The following is a 9,285-nucleotide window of genomic DNA, read 5'->3' as shown; positions in this document are numbered from 1 at the left end:
GGTTAGGTTAGTCCCCAGTGACTGCAGGATTTCTAGACAATTAAACTGCTAAGGAATTTGGACCTTCTTCTCAAATGAGAAACTATATTGGGATGGGAGTGGCAAGACTGGATGCATGCACTTCCTTGTGGGAATGTTTAAGGATAGGCTGGGCAGGCTGAAGGCAGGGAGTCAGCAGGGAGACCTTTAGTGTCTGGGAGAGGTGAGAATGGGAGAGACAGGATTATTGGTGGGAAGGAGAGAGGGGCAGAGAGAGGAAGGAGAGACAGGGCTGCAGATGGGAGGGAGAGAGGCAGAGGGAGGAAGGAGAGGCCAGAGGGAGAAGGGCTCTAAACATCCCCATGCTTCTGTCTCTACAGCTATCATTCACCCAGGAGGCACTGCATTTTACTTTTTATTTTTTTCATGACAATATGTCCTATTGCTCTACCTTGAGTACTGTTTTTTTGGGGGGAGGGAACTGGGAAACCTCTTTTGCACCTGGCAAAGTAGCTTGTACCCAGCAGGTGCTCATTAAACATTTGTTGATGACAACATGTGAGGAAAGTGATAGAGATGAACTAACTCACACTATCCCATTAGTGATTTGATCTAATGGCCTATGGTTTCCTCCCTTTAGCTTGTTCTTTCTCTTTCTTTGGCTTGAACATATCTGAGTAACAAGATTAAAAGGAAGTTGTCCCATAAGATGTTAAAACATCCTTTAATGGGCGATGAGGTAATGCATTACTTCCCCCAGGAGTACTTGCTTTTTAAAAGAAGAGGGCTGAGAAAAGTCACTGTTTTTTTTTTTTTTTTTCCTACCTGCCCCCTGGTCTTGGCCCAAAGTTGTGAGAGCTGAAAGGTGCCACAGAGATCAGTCCCAGACTCTTATCTCAGAGAATAGACCAGAGGGACCCTATACCTCTCCCAGGGTTGTGCAGCTGGCTAGTGGCAGGCACTTCAGACACATTGGAAGAGGCTAACATTGCTGGCATTGCAGATCTACGGATGGCACAGAGATATCCTCCAAATTCTGGGCTGGTGGATGATAAGCACTGCCTTGACACAAATTGGGGTCTGTTTTGCAGGCTCTAAACCTTCTAAGAAGGAAAGACATGAAGGGCCTCATTAATGAGGACTTTCTACACATGCTCAGAAAATCAGTGCAATAAACTAGAGTGGGCCTCTACCCAATAAGGTGTACCTTTTTACCTCTATTTGTCAAGGAAGATCAACGAGGCTTAGAGAGGTAAAGTGACAGGCCCAGGACTCATGGAGGAGGTGCTGAGTCTGAACTCACACAGCAGCTTCAATGAGAGTAGTTTGTGCTCCCTCCTATGCTGCCTGGTGGCAAACACAGAGGATTCATAGGGTATGGACATTGGAAGATTAACTTCAGCACTGCACCCAAAGCCTGAAGGCTGCAAGGGAGAGGGTTTTACAAGCCACAGTGGCTCTTCTGGGAAATCAGCTGTCTTGCTTCTTTCCCTGAGTGGAGGAAGGTCTCTGGCATCATCCTGCAAGCTGTGTGGGTTGCTCCGGGTCCCCAAACTGGAGTCACTGTGGACCACCAACCCTAGCCAGAAACATCCTCTCCTCTGCACCCTATCAGAGGAGGTAGGAATAAATATTTAGGTTTGGAGCTCAGTGCCAGGCATAGGGTAGGGGTGGAATACGTAATTGTAAAATGGACTGATGGATTCAGGGAGTCAGCATTCTGAATCCCAGCAGTGTGATTGAATTGAAGGAACATGAACCTCGGAGGCAGAATAATTTGAGATTAAATTCTGGCTTTTCCAGACTGTGGAAGGAGCCTCGGTGTCCATTGAAAGATGAATGGATAAAGAAGCTGTGGTCTATGTATACACTGGAATATTCCTCAGCCATTAGAAACGACAAATACCTACCATTTGCTTAGACGTGGATGGAACTGGAGGGTATTATGCTGAGTGAAATAAGTCAATCGGAGAAAGACAAACATTGTATGGTCTCATTCATTTGGGGAATATAAAGGATAGTGAAAGGGAATAAAGGGGAAAGGAGAAAAGATGAGTGGGAAATACCAGAGAGGGAGACAGAACATGAGAGACTCCTAACTCTGAGAAACGAACTAGAGGTGGGGGAAGGGGAGGTGGGGGGGTTGGGGTGACTGGGTGACACTGAGGAGGGCACTTGATGAGATGAGCACTGGGTGTTATTCTATATGTTGGCAAATTGAATACCAATAAAAAATAAATTTATATAAAAAAATTCTGGCTTTTCCTTGTGTTTGCTATGTGACTTTGGGTGAGTCTCTTAGCCTCTCTAAGTGAGTTTTCTCATCTGCAAACAGAAGGGGGATCATAACAACCACTCATTTGTGAAGCATCATAGAGAGAAGCTATGGGGGAGTGGTAGCTTAGGGCTTGGACTGCATGAATGTCCTTCCTTTGGCAGCCTTGGATTCTCCACTTACTGTGTTCCTGGTTAACTGTGTGCCTTTGAGAAAGTCACAGATGCTTTTGAACTCAGTTTCTATACGTGTAAAGTGAGGAGGATAACGTCATCCTGCTTAGCTCACATGTCTGTTATAAGGATGGATGGTGATAAGCCAGTAATGTTAGTGATAACACCGGGATCGGCTGCACGGCTGTTACTGAGAGATGGCTATAGGGCTGGTGCTCTCGGAGTGTGTTGTGGGGATTAAATAGGACATATCGAATGCCTGGAACATGTACCTGGCATAGAAAGAGTGCTTAGGACTGTTTAATATGGTCCTTATTTTGGCCACAGAGGGCAACAGTGCGGGGGGAACAGGCTGACATCAACTCAGAGCTAAAAGCTCATGGTCGGGAGTGCCCAGGCAGTGCACTCCCAACTGGGAATTGTATCTTCTCTCCTCTTGTCTCTCCCATTCAGACAAGCAAGGATCTGTGCATTGCCTAGGGTCCCAGAATCCAGGCCTGACTCCTAGCCCAGCATTGGCTCCGCAAAAGGGCGATACTGGCCCTGCGGTGGAGGGGTGACAAAGATGGTCCAGTACTTAGCCTCTCTCTCCTGCATGTCAGTAAACAACTTCTCAGTTTACTGGCTGCCACTTTGCCTTCCAACCTATCTTCCCCTCCTCCTCCTCCTCCTCCTCCTCCTCCTCCTCCACCCTCCACCTCCTCCTCTGCTCTTCCTAAGGTTAAACCAATCATGTTGCTCCCTGCCAACAATCCTTCAATGGTTCTCCATTGCCCTGCCTTGAAGTCTGAACTTGAAATAGCTCACAAGGTCTGCCCACTCTGGCCCTCATCTACCTCAATTGTTTCCTTTCCTCACCCCAGCTCAGGGATGCTCTGTGTGGTTCCCTAGCTCCTTACACTGCCTCATGGCCCCTGTTCTCTTGCAGATGCTGGCCCCTCTGCCTCCAACACTATCTCCCATCCATCTACTTATCTTTTAATTCAGAAATGATATCGAGCTTCTATTATATGCCAGGCATGATGCAAGATGCTAAAGTTATAGCAGTTAACAAGATACAGTGTTTTTGGTCCCTTGGAGTTTACATAGTAGAGAGAGACATAGCTTAGAGAAAGCAAATAACCAAAATATGTACACATTTTGAATCTATTTATTTGTGTGTGTGTGTGTGTGTGTGTGTGTGTGTGTGTGTGTGTGTATGAATGGAAAATGCCATGAGGGAAAGTAAATAGTATAATGTAGCAGCTCCCAGGGTGAGGGGATGGTGGACTGGTGGGTTTGGAGTACTAATTCATCAGGCTAACAAGCGTTTACTTGTTTATCCTCACTGCAATCAGGGGTCACTCCCTCAGGAAGGCTTCCTGGATCAGAACCTATCTGAATGGAATGTCCCTTTGTGCCCATACCATGTCTGGGCACTTAATGCACCAAACATACAGTTGTGGCTTAGTATCTGTCTATGGAGGCTGTGAGCTCCCTGAAGCTTGACTCTTAATGCCTGGCTCTGAGGAAGGAGGAAGCAAGTACAGCTGCTGGCGCTGAGTAAATACATGGCCCCGGGGTCAGGGGCTGGGGCCAGGGGAGGGAGAGATCATGGAGACAAGCCTTGCTGAGCTGTCCCTACTTCTATTTAGAAGAGTGCAGTTGAAGATGGAATTGTGGAAGTCAGTCGGGCACTTGTTTATAAATGACAAAGGCAGTCAGGAGCTTTTGATGAGCTGCTCATTCATCCTGCCCCCATCACCTTCCTGTCATTTTCCAGTTATTTAGAACCGACTGGCCAGATAGCCCTTAACCAAGCAATATACATGTTAATGCGTAGAGCAGGGGCTGAGATTGAAGTAGCAGCAAAAACACATTATTCAAAGAGAAGACGAGGAGGAAAAGAAATAAATGGGGGATGGCAGCTGGGGGCAGCTGTTGTCTGCACTGAAAGTGACTACTAGTCTTGTCCCCTTAGGGCATGGCACTCTCTACCCCACTACCTCACCTCCAAGCCTCCCCCCTCAAACAGTCTTCCCCCATCCAAAAATGCCCTTAGTTTATCTTTAGCCCTTTTCCAGAAGGCCCCTGGCAGTCTAACTTTAATTAGAAGTGTACCCAAGGAAGCCAGAGATATTGATGGAATGATTTCTTTTCTTCTTTTCATCTTGTTGGCATTGTGTAGAGGACAGCCAAAAATGTTTCCAGACAAGTGGAAAATTTAGCATTTATTTATTTTTTCCTGGCCAACTGGTGTCAGTCCAAGAAGGTATGTGAGAAAGAACACTGGAGCTGGCAAGACATGGTGGCGCTGGCTCTTCTCCTCCCCTCACAAGCTGTTGGAGCTAACACCTCCACCTGTGGGATGAACCTTATTTTCTTCATCTGTGAAATGGGGTCCTCATTCCTGCCTGGCTTTCCTCCCTGGGCTGTAGTGGTTATAGTGAGGAGATAGGGAGTCGGAAGCAAACTTCTATTATAATAAGGTACAAATGGAAGCACTGTGAAGAGTTTAAGTTGCCAAGGCATGCATAACGGGCCCCGGTCCCAGGGGTACAGGAGGGCAGGCAGGGGGAGGAAAGTGTTCAGATCTGTAGATTGCTGCTTCTACCCTTCAGTCTTGGCCAGTTCACATCCCACTGGCTTTTGCAACCAACTCCCTTGGCTGGAGTTTTAGGAAGGATAGAAATAGTTGGAGGGAATTTTGGGGAAATAAGTGACTCGGGACACTATAGGGTGCGCTGGGACCCTAAGAAGGGGCAAAGTTCCCTTCTGGTTCCATATCCCAGCTTTATAAGTCATGAACATAGCCTGGGTGGTACACGACAGGTGTGCTCTGGTAGGCTTCCTAGAATCTGTTCAGGCTCAGCCAGAGTGTCAGGGTTGATGATACTCAGACAGACATGTGCCACTAGAGGTGGACACATAAAATTACTTGTATGCAACATTGCATATACATTGCACATGTATCCATGAGCACACACATCCACAGACACACTAAAAACTTATAGAACTGTTGGAGTGGGAACTCTATTAGTCATAGCAAAGTTGGACTGTTTTGCCTATACTCTGCATTAGTCATTACAGGTTAGGTTATCCCGCTATAACAAGCAACCTCATCCAGCTCAGTAATTTAATACAACCTTATTTTTTGCAAATTTATCATGGATCTGGGTAATCCTCCAAGGGAGCTGCCTTCCAGATGTTGGCACAGTGTGCCACACTGCATCTGTCTTATAGTATCTTTGTGTTAACAAGTGATTACCACGGAAGGATCAGAGCTGAACACCAGCCACTAAATGCCTGGGCCCCAAAGTGGCATATTATCATTTCTGGTAGAGGACAACCAGAGCTGATGAACATCAGTTGTATCTTCTACTCGCACCCTCCCAGGCTTCAGTTTCCTTCTTTGGGCTTCATTTCCTCTTTTACTGAGTGAGGAGGATGGGTTTAATGATTTTTCTGCTCAGATATTCTGTAGTAAAATGTGGCCAACAGTCTCACACCTCTCTTTGCCTTGTTGCCTTAGTGCTCTGGATCAAGTGCTTCTGACATCCCCAAAGTCACCCTACTTTATGAGAAATATATAGGGAGTGTCTCAAAGGATCTTTCTTGCAGAACTAGCTTGGTTATTCATGAGACAGTTTTTCTGGAGAATAAAGTATATCCACTTTAATTTAGTGTCTGAGGTTTCCTGATTTTAGTCCCAAATTAGTTTTCCAAGATCATCTGTTACTTCAACTTCTGCCCAAATAGACAACTTAGTCTTCCCTTAGCCTTCATCACATCCTACTTTTCTACTTGAGCATTCTGCCCTAGTCACACTGGCCATTTTCTTGGTTTCTCAAACATGCCAAGTTTGTTCTATCTCAGGGCCTTTGAACTTGCTGTTTCCTTTGACAATGCTGTGCATCAGCCCAGCTCTATCTCATCAATTTCTTCTCAGCTGAGATGTCATCATTTTGGAATGGCCTTTTTGCTATCTTATCTAGGGTCATCCTAACATATCATCTTCACATCACTTATAACTATCAGAAATCATTTGAACTCTCACTTGCTCATTTCTTTTCTGTCCTTCCCAATTAGAATGTAAGCCCTCTGAAGGCAAGGACCTTGTCTGGCTTCTTCACTCCTGTATCTCTAGCACTTAGAACAATGGTTGGTGCATAATAGTTGCTCAGTATAATGTGCTGACTAAATTGAAGCCAGCTTCTAAGGTTTGGTCTCATTACTCCCTCACCTGACCTCCTCTTCCACCCCATCCCCATTTCAGCATTTCTCAGTCCTGCATGCACTTCAAAGTCGGCTTTAAGTCCACCTCTTCATGAGTTTCTCACTAACCATGTTTTCAGTTCTTGCCCCATGAGAAGGAACACCTTCTCTCCCTCTGAACATCTATTGTATCCAACAGAAATGCTTATAAGGCATTATTCTCAAAAGACTACAGTATTTTTCAGATTCCTTTTGCTTCTTCATCTCACAATAACTCAGTGGTAAAGTCCTCATTGGTAAAGAAGTTTGGAGAGGTCCTGCAGCTTGTGAAAAATTCCATCATGTCTAGAAGCCATGTGTCTGCCTTTGTGTCCAAAATCTGTTCCTCCACATCACAGGTGATGTTCACTCCCTTCCTACTTGTTGGTTATACACAAATAAAATCAACCATAGTCCCTGCCATACAGGAAGGTCATCCCATTGTACCTGGTTCTCTCTTGTACATCTGAGTGTCTCAGAGGAGGCCCATACCAGATATCACAGGAATCTAGTGGAGACAGCACATGAGGGCCAGGAGCAAGTGGGAAGGGGCCTGCAGTAACTTACCAGAGGAAGTGTTTTGGGAGTCTGGTCTTGAAGGAGGACACTTGGTCAGGATGATAGAAGAAGATGGAAATTCTGCACCAAGATAGCCACAAGAACAAAACTGTAGAAAAGATACTCTCTGGTCCCAGGCTCCCAAATTTGCTTGTTGGTGGCTATTCAAAATCATGGGAGCCTCTTTCTTGATTCTAGAGCATAGAGAAGTGTAGTTGGACTCTACTGAAGGGAGGAGCATCCCAATGCCTCCACAACTGCCCAGGCCCCTGGAGGTCTAGAGACTGATGAAGAGAAAACAAGTTGGGAGGGGGGGTGAGGGGAAAGATAAGAAAAGACTATTAGAAAAGAGGTATTCGGACATTGAAGCTTATAACTATGGGCAACTAATGCCAGAGATGCAGAGAAGCAGGCAGTCCAATGTCTGAACTAGGCTGGACCTATTTTGTAATATGTTGTTATTCCTCTGACTTTAAAGAGCTTTAAAGGAGGGCTTGAATTTGATTCTGCAATTCAGTAGATGTGAGACCATGGGTAAGTTGTGAAATGTCTTTGAACCTCATTGCTGTTATCAGAAGTTTGTAATGCCAGCCTTATAAAATTATGAAGATTGAATGAAAAAACCCAAGTCATATGAGCATTGACCACCCTACATGTGCTTAATAAATGTTTTCTTTACTCTCTTCTTGTGGGCGGACAGGTGATTGCTCTCCCTTCCTTAAAAGATGAAGGAGCTGAGGCCCCTGACCAGGGATTATGGGTGAATGATGGTTGGATTCAAACTGAGGTTAAGTTGGAGTTTTCAAGTCTTCTGGCTGAGGGTAGCAGGGGATCATTGGACTGGGGCATTGTCACACAACCTGGTTGCTCAGTTTCACACCACCCCTTCTCCCCCCGCAACTCCAAAGCTTCTATATCCTTAGTGAAAGTCAGCTGCGACCACAATTACAGTAGGAGAACAATCTCCCTGTTGTTCAGGGAGAAACACAAGGCAGGATTTGAAGTACTTTGCCCAGAAGTCTTGTTCAGCAGAGAGAGCTGGGGCTGGAATTCCCAGGCCTTGAATCTCTAGTTCCCTGCTTAAATTCTTTGAGCTCTGTTCAGGCCCTTCCACAGCTCAATTAAAAACAAAACAAAAACAAAAGGCAATGTTGCTTGAACAGAAAAGCACAAAGCCAGTTAGAACAAGAGTCGATTAGCTGTTCCTGGAATGTTCCCTCCCCCCGCACCAGCCCCCTCAGATGGCTCAACAGCCTTCATAAGTAGTTTTAAAATAGATTGGGAAATAAGATAACGATAGCGTTTCTCAACAATGACAAAGCAAGCAAACAAACAGGACTATATGGCTTTCCCCACTGGCTTGTAGCTTTCTTGGGAGGAAACATGTGGAGAGGGTGATGTCCCTGGGCTGAGAATCAGAGCCAGGCAGGTGGGCCTTTCACAGCACAGAAACCTGTTCTGTCATCTTTCACTATCACCCTTTTTGGAGAACACAGCAAGACCTCAAGTCTTCATCAGGAAGAGGCTGGAGCTGACTGGAAATTAGCTGACAGGAGACAGTGTCTCCCAAGTATTTCAAGAAAGATGGATAACCCACTGGCTTTTTTCCTCACTTCTGTGATTATCTTATGGAGGCTGTTCCAGATTGTCCTGGTTGTATACCAGGGAGCCCGTGTTTCTCCGTATGAGAAGATTCAGCAGAAGACAGCTGAATATTCCTCAATTAATGGAGGGCGGGTTTGCTGTGACAGGCCTGGGAGGCTCAGGGCGCCATCCTTACTCAGTAGTGAGTTTGGTTGTATATCATGACCACTGGCTTTAGTCATCAGAGAAATTCCCCTACTTGGGCTTCCATGAAAATGTTGGTTTGCTGAGAAAGTTTAAAAACCATTAGACAAAAAAAAAAAAAAAAAAAAAAACAAAAAAACAAAAAACAAAAACAAAAACCAAAAAACAACAACAACAAAAAAACTTTAAAGGCACTTCTGGGTCTAAGAGCATGTAATATCTGGGATATGGGTGGCCAGCCTTGGGCTGGGGTGAAGCTGAGGAAGCACCGTGGCATAA

Source organism: Canis aureus, chromosome 24, assembly GCF_053574225.1.
Source record: "Canis aureus isolate CA01 chromosome 24, VMU_Caureus_v.1.0, whole genome shotgun sequence".
Lineage (NCBI taxonomy): Eukaryota > Metazoa > Chordata > Mammalia > Carnivora > Canidae > Canis > Canis aureus.
This window is presented reverse-complemented; position numbering follows the sequence as displayed.